The sequence below is a fragment of the Trichoplusia ni genome, chromosome 19 (assembly GCF_003590095.1).
Source record: "Trichoplusia ni isolate ovarian cell line Hi5 chromosome 19, tn1, whole genome shotgun sequence".
Taxonomy (NCBI): Eukaryota; Metazoa; Arthropoda; class Insecta; order Lepidoptera; family Noctuidae; genus Trichoplusia; species Trichoplusia ni.
In genome coordinates this window covers 6,981,966-6,996,369 of record NC_039496.1, presented here as the reverse complement: position 1 = coordinate 6,996,369, position 14,404 = coordinate 6,981,966, and positions in this window count along the sequence as shown.

Sequence of the window (14,404 nt, the reverse complement as noted above, 5' to 3'; positions counted from 1 at the left end):
CTCTGGCAAATCTTTTTCTCTGCTCTGCAAGGTTAAAGGTCAGTTCCCACTTTTTATCTGTTTTTCCAACTGGTAGTGACAAACAGTGTGTTGACATTGACCGAGTTTATAGCAGACCGCTGACCCGCGCGGGAGCAGGCGATTGATATTCTATTGTTATGGTATACACTCGATACAAAAGTTCCAATTGTGTTTTGGCAATTTTTGCTTTGACATGGGACACAATATTTGGTTACGCAATGAATAGAAGTATTGCTTTGTGTATGTCTACTGATATATTGTAGACGAATGACACCTATTGAAACCAGGAATAAATAAGTAATAGCTATTCATAAAAGTATTTTCAGACTGAATAAAATGATTCCCACTATCAAAGTAGCATTATTACGTATCGGACTTTCGCAGAACCGTTTGAGGCTTTTCAAAGGAGGAGGAGTTTCAAAGTGCGTAGAAAAAAAGCAAGAGAATTGGTCAAGTAATATAGTTAGTAATGACCCCAATGACCTAGAGGGAAGTAACGAGATCTAGAAGACTAACTGAAGAAAATTTCATAAATGGCAACATATTAACATAGGGAAGTAAAAAAGATGGCGCAGGATCGAGAAGGATGGGAAACGCTACACCAACAAGTGCCCAGCACTTAAATTTGACGATGATGAACTAAGACATTTCAAGAATAATGTGAATACATAATAATTATATTTTACGAATACTCCCCGTACTGTTTAACTATTCATTATAATGACAAATACTTTTTAATATAAATATAGACAAACAAAATACGCAGAAAACAATTTGGTACGTAATGACGATTAAAATTAAACATCCCACAACCAACAGCAATTGGAACAAGTACCTACTTCAACGTAACAACTTTGTATTTTCATCAAAATGATATGGAGATAAATGTTGCCACAAACAAAATTTTAATTGGCAACCCCAATGCTAAAATATTAATTTGCACCGCTAGCGTATAATATTTAATATTTGCGGCGAATGAAATCGTATGAAAATGACGTGGTTTTAATAAAATATCTCGATTTACAATTCATTAAGCGTATCATTATCATATCAATAATCATTTGTATGTTCTTTTGACTGGCTACAAATAAAAAATATTACAATTTTATGGTCAAATGAGACTCACATTACTGAGAGTTCCATACAAACAGGGTAAAGAAAAAAAAATTTTCACGGAACATGATTACTGTCGGCATCATCATCATAAGTAGCCTCTAACATCCATGACCGACGATTATATACGGAATCATCATCATCATCATCATTATCATCCACAGCCTTTATCCTCCCACTGCTGGGCATAGGCCTCCCCTTTCTCGTGCCAATTTCTACGGTCCTGTGCTAGCCTCATCCAGACTCGACCCGAGACCTTTATTATGTCATCGACCCATCTTGCTCCCGGACGACCGACGCTTCTTTGGCCTTGTCTTGGCCACCATTCTGTCACCGCCTTAGTCCACCTGCCGTCACTTCGTCTGGCCAAGTGGCCTGCCCAGGTCCAGTTCAACCTCATTATTGTGTCACCGACGATATACGGAATAGTAAAAACAATTATAGAACGTTATATTAGCACGTTGACTATTATTTGGCTGACGAACCTACAGCCAATTAATTATAATAATTTCTACAAGCACAATTAGTACTGAAGCCGCTTGAATCACGCTTCTAATTAATAATATTGCTATTCAGTATAGTAACTTCCAATTAACATTGTATTTTTAGAATTCAATGCGTATAACATGTATGGCATATGTACAATGACATTCGTGACGTCACGTGTAACAAAAGCTTTCCCGGTATAACGCAAGTTACTAATTGAACGTCAATTTGGTATCGTTTTACGAAATCTCATATTCCACTCTATTGTATATTTCCCCTATGTTTCGATACATGATTTTCTAAAAGGCGAAATTGGAAATTTTCCGTGGATTTTTGACCGGTTATTTTCATAGGGAAAGAAATAAAATGTACCCTCTTTATTCGCGAAGGCTTTACCGTAGAGATTATCCTGTAGCGTTTAAAATACCTTTGTCAGTGACAAACGTACAACCCTTGAGACATTTGGATGTGGATCAGAAGTCGTGTGGGAAGTATTTCATAAGTGATGGATGAATCGACTCTTTTTGTTAGACTCACCTGTCGAACTACTATAGTTCGTTAGACAGCAGTTTGTTTATTCTCTCCTGGTAAACAGCATTTCTAATCTAAGTTACTTTGATACGCAAATGATAAATAAATAAATGCGGACAACATCACATATATTGTTCTGAACCCAAAGTAAGTTGCTAAAGCACTTGTGTTATGGAATTCAGATACAACGAAGGTACCACATACACCCAGACCCGAGACAATGTAGAAATGTGAATTTTTACATTGACCCGAACGGGGATCGAACCCGGGACCTCAGAGCTAACGACACCTTGAAACCGGTGCGTACGCCACTCGACCACGGAGGTCGTCAAGTGCACTTTACACTATATAAAGATAGAAATATAAGTTCGAAAACCACTAAAGTTAAACCGCAAGCCGCTGATAATTTATCTAGAAATTAATTCATATAACCTAATCAGATTTCCTTCATAAGCCAACGCATCGCATAAATCACATCGCTGTGTTAATTTCATAAACTCGTTTGCTCTGTATTACACATAGCAATTTAATTTCATCTCAGCAGCTGTGGGTCACAGATCCCGAAACACGATAAAGTTATCTGTGGTGTGCCTGAGGCTTTTAACCTAATCGTTTTCTAACAGACATTAATTTTTAATCAACGAAAATGGCTCTGAACCTGAAAAGGTTTTTTATTTGTGAGATTTTTATATTTCAAACATTCGAACAATTCTTACTCGATTTCTATATAAATACTAAAGAAACGCCATTAAACTATGACGATTTTATTCTTATAAAAAAAAAACAAGATACGATTCTCTTTGAAATCTCGTTGGTGAAAGATTGATGAGGTGAACTACAAAAGGTAAAGGAAATAGCGACAGATACAAACGGTTTGTTGATAGCGAACTTTACATGCTCTTCTAAAGAATAAACGAAGCTGACTGCAACTGTCATTTTTCTTCATTTACTTACTTATTTATTTATTTAATACAGAATGGATGACTTACAGCTAAACACATTTAAAATAGTGATTATGTTGACCTGGTACTTATATAAAAATAGCAAAGTATTTTGTGGAATTATTAGATTTGAAGGGACACGGATTTTTTCTCCTTCAGAAGAACTAAAATTGACAAAGATTAACTTCTCGTCATACGTTCTTGGACTTCACTGTATTTTGGAGATTTTATGTTTGCGGGATAAATAAAAAAATACGTATCCATAATTACGGAGAGTGGAAAAAAATTGTCATCATCCGTATTCAAGACGCTTGCAGAAATGCTTTTAACCACTATGACAACCTATCTAACTTTAGAATGAGTGTTAACCTCAAATTGTGCTAATCTAATACCAATGTCAGTTTATCTTATCTGACCAGGCTGTCATACCGATGATTGGTCGTTTTGCATAATTTTATGACCCTTGTCTCAATAGTTGAGTTTGATTCGTGACAGGTGCTTTTATACCTAGTTGAAAGGCATTAATTACAGGAATATTCCAACCATCAATAATTGTTTCTCGTATAGCTAAGTAAACAGTGATCTTATTTGGAATTTTACCGTCGGGAAATAAATGGAGCGAAAGCTTATGACATGGTTACGTATTCTTTATGACAGCAGTAAATACACATTAGGTGCTGCTGTGTTTTATATTATTTACAAGACATTAGAGAGATATAGAAGGAAGCTTAGGAAGGTTGAGAGGTTTTCGCAGTGGGAAAGAAAACAGTAAAAACCTCTAAGTAAACGTTAAAAGGATTGTTTCTGAAAATTAAATGTGTGTTGCGATCTTTGCTTCAAACTAATAATCTATTTAACTCTACATAAAATAATCTAGCTTCTCGTGAAAATGTTTTTAACCTACACAGATGTATAGAATGAGATACGTGGAGGTACTTACGATCAGTCCTGTCATGCAATGAAAAGTTAATGAAAAACCAATCAACTAACCATTTAAATATAACATACTAGCTGTTGCCCGCGACTTCGTCCGCGTGGTTAGAAGATATAAGTTATAATTTATACCTGCCTTCTATCTATCTATCTATCTGCCTTCTATCTATCTTGTAGGATTCAGTCAGCGTTTGCAATGTAAGCGCAAAAAATGTGTTTTTTTACGACCTCACATTAGAAACCTCAAAAATTGTAGCCTATGTGTTATTCTGATGTATAAGCTATATTGTGGTAAAGTTTCATTCAAATCCATTCAGTAGTTTTTACATGAAAGAGTAACAAACATCCATACATCCATACTTACAAACTTTCGCCTTTATAATATAGTTGTAGGATTTTCACCTTTTCGTATAACATTAATTTTGTACGTTTTTTTACATATATTCATACAATGTTTCACTTACTTAGCATTAGCAACGATGCAAAACAAACTTCTCGCCAGCCGGCGGTATAAAACTAGAATTTTATAAATAAGTTTAGTTATTAATGAGAAAAGTGTAAGGACATAAGTTTCTCCCTCGAGCACTTTTCTTACTTATCTGTAGTTACTGGACTTAGCTAACAAGATGGTTTTATTATTTCCCAGTAAGTTGAGCTAGCTCAGTGATTCATAGGCAAAATAATGCTTCTGAAAACGGAAGGAACACTGGGAGTTTCTTACATGAATAAAACAATACCTGTCTGCGTTTTCCCCAAAGTAATAGTAGTTTATGACCTAAGTTTTCCTAAGATAACCTAAGTTAACCTAAGAGTTCGGGCTAGTCAGACTATATATCGAAACTAAATGGAAGAAAACAAAGCCTTGGGTAGGTAAGTACTAGGTCAACATGATAGCAAGGAAGTATAACACCTTTTTTATTAAATCCGTTTAACACGCGGTTTCCTTATTAAGTAAGTTCACTTAAAATTGTCCCATACCCCGCATCGCAATTTCCTGTAACGAAGCGTAAGCTAAATTAGATCGTATTACTGGGGCATAAAGTTGGATTTAGCTATAACGTGCACTGGAACTGCTAGCAGTAAAAATTTATTACATCTGGCACAATTTTAATCAAGGAAAGATAGGAGTTCTGTATTTGGTGTGAGAAACGCAAATAGTCTTGTGTAAGATAACCATTATTACTTAATGGAAGATCTTGCAGGGTCGCGGCTTGGTTTTAACTGGAGTAATTAAGGATTTACATTTATTTGCAGTTGGTTAGCTTTCCAGTCCGCAGCTCTTAGCAAACCAATTAGCTGTTATTCTGCAATGTAGGGCAAAGCCATTTAGATATCGAATCTTCAGCTTGAATTTTATTTTATCTTTAGATAAACATTTGAAATATCTTCACATTACGATTAAGTAAGTGGTTTAAAGAAAATACTACTTTATTGAATTTTGAATTAATTTTATTTTTTCGAGTAACTCTGAAATTACATTCACCATTACACACTTTATTTAAGGAAAATAAATTATAAATGTGCTGACCCATTTAATTATTTGACAAAACACAACAAAAGGATCTGAATAAACAATCCTTTACAAACAACAAATGATTTATAATTCTATCAGGGCAGCAGATATTACAAGTATAAAATATTACGTGCGGAGCTGTGAAGACGTCCCTTGCGTGTCATTCTCGTGAATTTTTTCAATGAAACTCCTAGTAAGGTCACCAACAGAAGTCGGTTTACGAAAATAAGTGTAAACAACATATTTGATGATACTGTCGTTATTGGATAACAAAGTACGCTTGACACCTTATATTAAAACACGCTATTATAAACATTAAATGGGTTCCCAATTAATCGACGTCTGCTGTAGACTTTTTAATGTTTGAAATGAAATGAAATGAAATGAAATGAAATGAAATTATTTATTCTGCAAATAGGATATTTTTTATCACTTTTACATGTCTTTTTTGAGAACGATGGAGCCGACATTTCCTAGCTGACTACCCTAAGAAGAAATGTCGAAACAAACTCAGGGGTCGCAGTCTCTTTTAAAGTCCAGACAATTTTCAAATTCGAGTGTATAAACTAATGCAGAGTATTTCAATAAATTGATAATATACCTGCATAAGGTTTATACTTACAAAAAAAAAAAATATAAAAAGATTTAAAAAATAAAAACGCAAATGAGTTGCATGTTATTAAATCAAATAATAATTAATATTAACAAAAATAAATTCATGCAAAAACACAAAAAATGTCACATATGTATAAGATTATATGCAAAAGCACAAAACATGTCAATAATTATGTACACAAATAATTATAGCTGTATAAGCGAGCAGTTCAATCCCAAGCATTTTTATCATTTAAATAATCTGATATTTTGTAATATCCTTTTCCGGATAGTTTTAATTTAATAAAAGTTTTAAATTTCTTAGTCGGTAGCTTACGAACATGAATGGGAAGCTTGTTGTAGAAACGTATACATTGACCCATGAACGAGTTGCTTACTCTATGGAGACGAGTAGCATGTACGGCTAAATTATGTTTGTTCCTTGTATTGATTGAGTGGACATCGGACAATTTTACAAAGTTTGATTCGTTTTTATGAACAAACATTAAATTCTCAAATATGTACTGTGAAGTTACAGTCAGAATGTTTATCTCTTTGAATTTCTCTCGGAGAGAAACTCTTGGGCCCAAATTATAAATAGCGCGGACGGCCCTTTTCTGAAGCACAAAGATGGAATGAATATCTGCACAGCCTCCCCAGAGGAGAATCCCGTACGACATAAGGCTATGAAAATAACTGAAATAAACTATTCTGGCTGTATCTACATCAGTTATCAGTCTAATTTTTTTTACAGCATAGGCGGCTGAACTGAGCCTGCCGGATAACTTGTTTATGTGAGGGCCCCACTGTAGTTTGGCATCAACAGTTATGCCAAGAAAGACGTTGCGTTTCACGCCATAATCACGCCGCCAGGCATAAAAATGTAAATTCACCAAACTTTCTTACCTGCATTTTATGGCAGCGCTTACTGATGCTAATGGCATTGAATTATGATATTGAGCTTTCAGTCTGTATTTCAAGTAGTTTGAACTATGAACTTATCGCTTATTTTTCAGATAAAGTAGATAATAAGGATTTTTTCGATAAGAGTGGGTTTAAATACTGCGACTGACAGGACAGCAATCATAAATAATGGTAGATAAAAATTAACCTGCGGTATTGAAGTAATATCTGGCAAACCTTAAATCTCCCGTCAACGTCTTTTTGTCGTATGGCAAGGTGGCAAGGCACTATTCAAATTCACCTTTTAAATAAAAATAAAAAATACTTTTTATTCCGCAATTTTAAAGCAAAACCAAATAGCAGGTTCAAATGTTGTACAAAATTGTATTGTGTAAACACAGTACACACGAGTGAATAAAAGAATACATTTATTCATAATTGACCTGTCAACTTGTAATAAAAAAAACTCAGCATAAAAATACAAATCTGTATAAAAACATTCAAACTTGATCTTTTAATTTACCCTTCACACACATGCCAAGCCTTCAAACGAACGAGCAATTAAAACAAAAAACAATTTACCCAAAAACGGGTCAAATGTTCGGTACTTTAGGTCTCAACACTATTTTGCGGCACCAGGTGCGCTTAAGCGTAATACTGCCGTCTGAATTCCAGTCCGACAAAAAAGAATCCCACGTTTAATAAACATTTTATTTGAGTAGATGATTTGAATTAATACGTTTTAATAAGTTTAGCCGCTTTTAATGGCGAACTTCTTTTATGTACCCGTAATATAATAGAATGGACAAATTGGGCAGTTTAGCAATATGTTTTTCTGAAGCATATTAATATTGACACCACTAATATATTAGTTAGTTATTAGTATTTTTGCGTTTTCTTTCTGCTTTCGTGTAATTCTTAGACATCATGGTGAAGACAGTTATTTTCTGTTTGATTAGGTTATTTGTCATGACCTAGTTGTATAAGTTACAAAGAATAAAAACAATGACGTGTGTTTTAAGTTTTTTAACTAAGCTCTCGTTGTTGCCTTTATAATAGCAAATGCTAAAGACAAAAAATAAAAGGCATGTGGCGCATGCAATCAACACACAAATGTCGTGCGACGCCGCTGCCGCGTCTACTCATGATTAAAGAGTCCGGGTCCGAAACTAGTCAGAAATTCCCGATAAATAAGTACGCGCAAATAAACCGTTTTGTCATTCAATTAAATTCTGTTTTATATAAGAAACATATACTTGCCGATGGACATTAAAGCAAAAAATACATTGGCCGGAATATTAATATAAAAATACATTAAACTTCTGTTGATTTAACAAAATGACGAGAATGTTTTGACTAACTTACGATTCAATATTTGTTTAATATGAAAACATTCCATGATAAACATTGATAAGTTCGCGGAAAACGTGAATTTCTGGAATATATAAAGTTGGCTTCTTATTACATGTTTGCGATAGAGATTACTATGAATTTATTAAATTATATTTTATACTAGCTGTTGCCCGCGACTTCGTCCCCGTGGGAAGAAGATAAAGTTATGATTTATACCTGCCCTGTTTTTTTCACATTTTCCATTGTATCTTCGCTCCTATTAGTCCCAGTGACCCAGTAACCCGTTATGGTTTATACCCTAAAGCCTTCCTCGATGAATGGTCCATTCAACACAAAAATAATTTTTCAATTTCGACCAGTAGTTCCTGAGATTAGCGCGTTCAAACAAACTCTTCAGCTTTATATATTAGTATAGATTAGTTGTACTAATATTTTAGTTCAAACCACAGTTAAAATCAAATCAAATGTTATATTTGATTAAATGTTATTTATTCACTTTAATATCTAAATTTACTTTCCATGACTTTGCTTGAGGATCTTATGGTTTACCGAACAAATGTTTCAGTTATTAACATATCCTTAACCTTCAATGCGAAATGTATAGACTTGTAATATTACTTGGAACGTTATCTAAATTATACCGTTAATCTACCATCTATATTAAATTCTAACTCAAATATTCTTAAAAGTTACTTCAGCGTAAATCCTTGAAAACGTGCAGGCAAAGCATCATTAGGTCACGTAAACGTCTTAAAATTGCAGTAAATTTGCTGCAAATGTTCCGAAGCACTAACAATGAATTACTGCGAGCGCCAATCCATTAGCCACGCTCAACTATAATCCCACACGATCGTTTACTTAGCGAGGATTACTGCCTCTACTTTTAAAGTGAGAATGTTGTAATTGTGGAAGAGAGAGCGCACTATCTAAGTCTAGCATCTAAGTACGCCTTGGAGATGTAGTGGACCCTCTGGTGCTAGTTATAAGATGTTGTACTGTGAATGCAATTTTCCGGTTTTCTCATTTTATTGAATGAAATTGCAGAAATTAACATAATAATAATTATTTTTTTAGAACGACTAGTTTCGGACCATGAGATTCAACCGTTCTTAAATAAATAATTGCGAATCCACCTCGTAAAAGTTATTAAAATAGCATAATTATATTAACAATAATCTCCTATATATGCGAAAATTGAACAGCAAGCAAACAAAAATAAACTCAGCTAGCTAGTCACAGTTTCAGAACAAAAAATATTTTTCAACGAACTACTTAGCATAGAAAAAATACAAAATTGCAATACAAATATTCTATAAAAAATCAATAAAAGTATATTTAAGACCCACTTTAAACGTCGCTTAATACTTAAGAACACAACCTTTTGTTAACGTAGGCGAGATAAATGTCACTATAATAATAGAACTTAATGGGATGTGAAGGCACGATCCTACAAAACAGGATTCAATACTGGAATGGATAGAATTATTAATAAAGTCATCTGCTATTATCAGATTGAAATAACAGATTACTACGTATCTAAATGGAAGACTAATTTGTGAAATGGATCATTGTTGAAATATCCATTGTTTTCGAGTCGCGTTTCTATAAATCTATAGTTTAAACTAGAAATGCCTGTAGTCGTAAAATCGTGCGACTTCTGCGAGTTTTATAAAAACAGTTTTTCACGGTACGTAGGTCTTTTTTGTGATGGTGCATGATGAGCTATGCATTGGAATGCAGTGACCAACGGCGTCGGATGAAGCGACGCTTTTGAGTTAAATTGTTGAATACTAATGTGTCCATGAGTATTCAAAACGGTCACTCTTGTGATCTCGAGTAAGTATCAGGGTGTCTACCACCACGTTTTAAGACAGCATTGAGAGCGGCATTCTTCTTCACACCCGCAATAACATTACTTTGGATATTGAATTTGACGCAGATGTGTATTTAATAGAATGACAAGATATTACTTTAGAGTAAGAAAACTTCAAAAAAATCGGTTGTGCTATACTGATTTTAATTAAAGACGACGAATGTACTCCTTATAATATTGTCAAGTTTCCGAGATACTGAAGTATCTCTGGATGTCTATTAGAGATTACCTATCCAAGGACCAATCGCTTACCGTCACGAGTGTGGTTTGATAACTTTTACTTGAATTTACTCGAATCCCTCCCGCCGCGTCTGCTCATGATTAAGGACTCCGGTTAGGTCCGAAACTAGTCGTGCACCCCCGATAAATACGCGTGAGTAAACCGTTACATCATTTAAAAACATGATCATTAATGCCAAAATATGAAATGAAATGAACCAAATTGAGAATAAGCTTACATTGGCAAAGCTTTTAAACAAACATTCGAGGTATAACGTTTATCCACGTGTTGCCGCCGGCTGTGATACTATTTACAGCAATAAAAAGGTATATTCCATATTAAATTACCTTCCATATTACATGATCTGAGACGAGTTAAAACCTACTCGTGATATTAATATATAATTACATGAATTTCGTGTGAAATACGAATATTCTGTTGTGTTTATTCAGATAGAAAACGTTGTTACCACGACTTTTAAGCAAAGATTTGTTTTATTATACAAAACCACCCACAAAAATAAATCAGAAGGATTTTCTCGTTTTATATGATACTGATAAGAAAAATAATATGTACATACACATAATACCTACATACGTTATACACCTACAACATTATCTAAGGAGCAATAGCTAAAAAGTAGTTAATACTAATATTATGAAGCATTTTAACCTTTTACTAAGTTAATTATCATACTTCTATTCAATTATTATAGCGACTATATTGTCAGCCAAGCAAATTACCAAGACTTGGTATTGTGGTTAATTAGCATTGTTCGTGACTACAAACAACAAATAGTTAAGAAAACACGTCATTAATATTAAGCATTTGTTCAGACGAGAGATCTCGACAAGTCCGCTTCTCAAAGCGGTGTTCAAAGCTAGGAGCTACGTAAACACAGCCTGAGGCTAACTTGGTCCCGCTTAGGAGCCTCTTCACCCAGCTATTTAAAATTCATTCTTATAAGTTCTGCGAATCTCTTTCGAATCATGCTTGCCTAGTACTGAATTATTTTTGACGGTGATTCCTTTTCAACTTAATTGGATTATTCTGCTGCTTAATAATTCTTGAAAATAGACTAAATTTCTAGACTTTACTTTAAGGTGTAACACATTTTAGCAGTTGGACATTGCATAAAATATAAATTCAATTAAATAACTCGATTTTCCAGACTGTTAACAACTAAAAAGCTCAATGTTAACAAGCTCGCAACGCCATTATTGTATGTTCAATTTGCATTTCAGTATAGCAATTACGTTTAGCAGGGTACTGAAATGCAAATGAAACATCGACGTTCCCAAATTAGGCAGATATAAGTTGAATAGTTCATTGCGGTCGATCCCTATAGAATATTCTATGAGCCAATTCAGTACAACTTGCCTTGTAAATAGAGAATTGAATAGTTTAAGTATACGAGTATGTATATATTACATAGAAGTCTGCAATACTTGCAAACCGCTTCTTGTCGAACAGGAAAAAGATAATTGGCAGTAGATATTGAAACGTGATGGAAATATTACTTCCAGTCGGTTCTTTCGTACTTGTTACCGATAGCTCGCTCCAGGGTAAATATGAACGGTGTATTGTGTTCGAGATTCAAGCAGTTGTTTTTGTTCTGCTATCCTGGTACCTTAGGCTATTGTTAGGAGAAAATATTTGCGTTACCTCCATTTATCATTTTCGTCCATTTATTTACTTCTAATTAATTAATTAAACAAACAATAGATCCACCGTTTGTAACAAATAAATGCCGAAAATGGCTTTAATAATGAAATAGAATACAGAGTGAATTAGAAGTACTATTAATTGAGGAGACCTGTGTTAAATAATTATTGTAAGCACCCTCTAAGATTCATCGCTTTCATCAATTTGTTAACTATTTATTACATATAAGATTTTTACAGAAAACATTTCTAGTAATCATATTTTCGGGCGTAGTAAAACGAAAGAGACAAACACGTGATGAAGGTTTATAAAGTAAATATAGTTTTTAGGAACAAAAAGTCACAAACTTAATTGGAAACTTTATCCCATCTGTCAAATAGTATCTAGTATTAATGAGTCAGTCGAAAGAGCGAACCACACAATCTAGGCTGTACCTCCGTTTAATAAAGGAGAGTCGTTTGTTCCAGAAACTTTATTCAGTTTGTGTCTGAATGAGAAACATCGCTTCCACCGAAATTTTGAATCGAGGATTAATTACATAAGACAAAGAACAAGGTTTGGAGGTTTACTTACACTTACGTTTGTGTTTAAGTATCTATTAATTTATCTTGGTGAGTCAATGTGTTATGGAGATTCGTCAAGCGAAAAGTGAGTGAATATTTATTACAGCTAGACAAGTACTAGGAAACTAGGAAGGGCAAACTTGTTAAGAGCATAACCCCACTTGATATTAAACTGAATTGTATTAATGTCACACTGTATCTGGTTAGGTTACAAGGTCTTCTAAAAGCTATTAGACGCTTGAGTGCAGCTCGAGTGCAGTAACATCAAACCTAAACCTTTCATCGGATTTCATAACCAATTTCTACGTAGATCAAGTGTGCTTATTACTAGGGCATCAGATACTTAGTAAAGATTTGAAGTATCGGGACGTTTGGCTATCGTGGATCGTTTATCAAATGTAAAAAACATATTTTAATAAGTAAGTTCGCTTTTTAGCTTACTAAATTTTAGTCAAAATTTTCCAGAATCGAGCATAACGAACAGGAAAATTTTGAAGCGAGGTTTTGTAAAAGTCCTTTTATACGTACAGTAACAACTTTCAATTTAGTCATATTTTGTGCAGTAACAATGTAAAACGGATTTCACTTCCACGTGTGTCCGTGATTTGGTTAAATTCTGACAGACTCATTTTAAAAGCACAATTGTTAGTTATGTTAAATATTTTTCATTTTATATCTGTTTCGTTGAAGAACTCTTCGCTATTATTTATATTTTTTACACGTATGTATTTATATCTCTTTGCATGCTTCCCTAGTACACTGACATAACAAATCACAGGCAAAAAGTAATTAAAACAATTAGTAAACAATCGTACACCTGAGCATTCTGACGTGAGCGTTTTGTTTTATCTGTAGGTAGGTACAAGCCAAACAAACCGGGTCGCAAAACGAATAATTGGCTCGGAGCTTGATACTTCGTAAATCAACAGCCGAGACCTTCATTGCTAAATATGGACGGTTTCAGGTAACTACGTCATATAACCCGATTATATCGATTGGCATGACTCTTTACTTACCTACTATTTATCAACTCAAAAGTAACTGATTATAATCCAAATGACATTATCATTATAGTGATAACACAATCAGATAGGCGATGACGAATGCCAGTGAAATCGGCAATCGTATGTCTTCATATTCATGCGCTCCTAATACAATCGCACAACCTGACCTTAACATTCAGACAAGAAGGAAGGACAATCGTGTTTGTATATTTGGCAGACCGGTCTAAACTTAGCTAATCAAAAACGCTGAAAATTGCTCTAAACTTGACGTCGCGAGCGTTATGAATAAAACATTTCTGCCACTGAAAAAATGGAACAAGGCTCACACGGTTGGGCTGACAGAGGAATCTCAAGGGTGTGGTGACGGGCCATTGTCAAGGTTGAATCATGCTTTGCAGTCTGTTTATCTCGCTGAGTGTCAGAAAACTTGTAACAGGAACGCTTTTTAGCTTCACATTCGTATTCATTGTGTATGTCAAACAAACTTCTATTCCAGTGTGGGTTTTTAAACACAAAACACAGTATTCTGTTTACGTTTTAATATCACTTCTCAAAAAATACGAGATCATTTTCCGTAAAACGTATTTTTATTCAGGGATAAACAAAATACGATTTTCCCTTTTAAGTCTTCGGTTCACCAAGTTACATAAACTGGGATTTAAATCATTTGAGTGGATCACGTGGTTTAGCT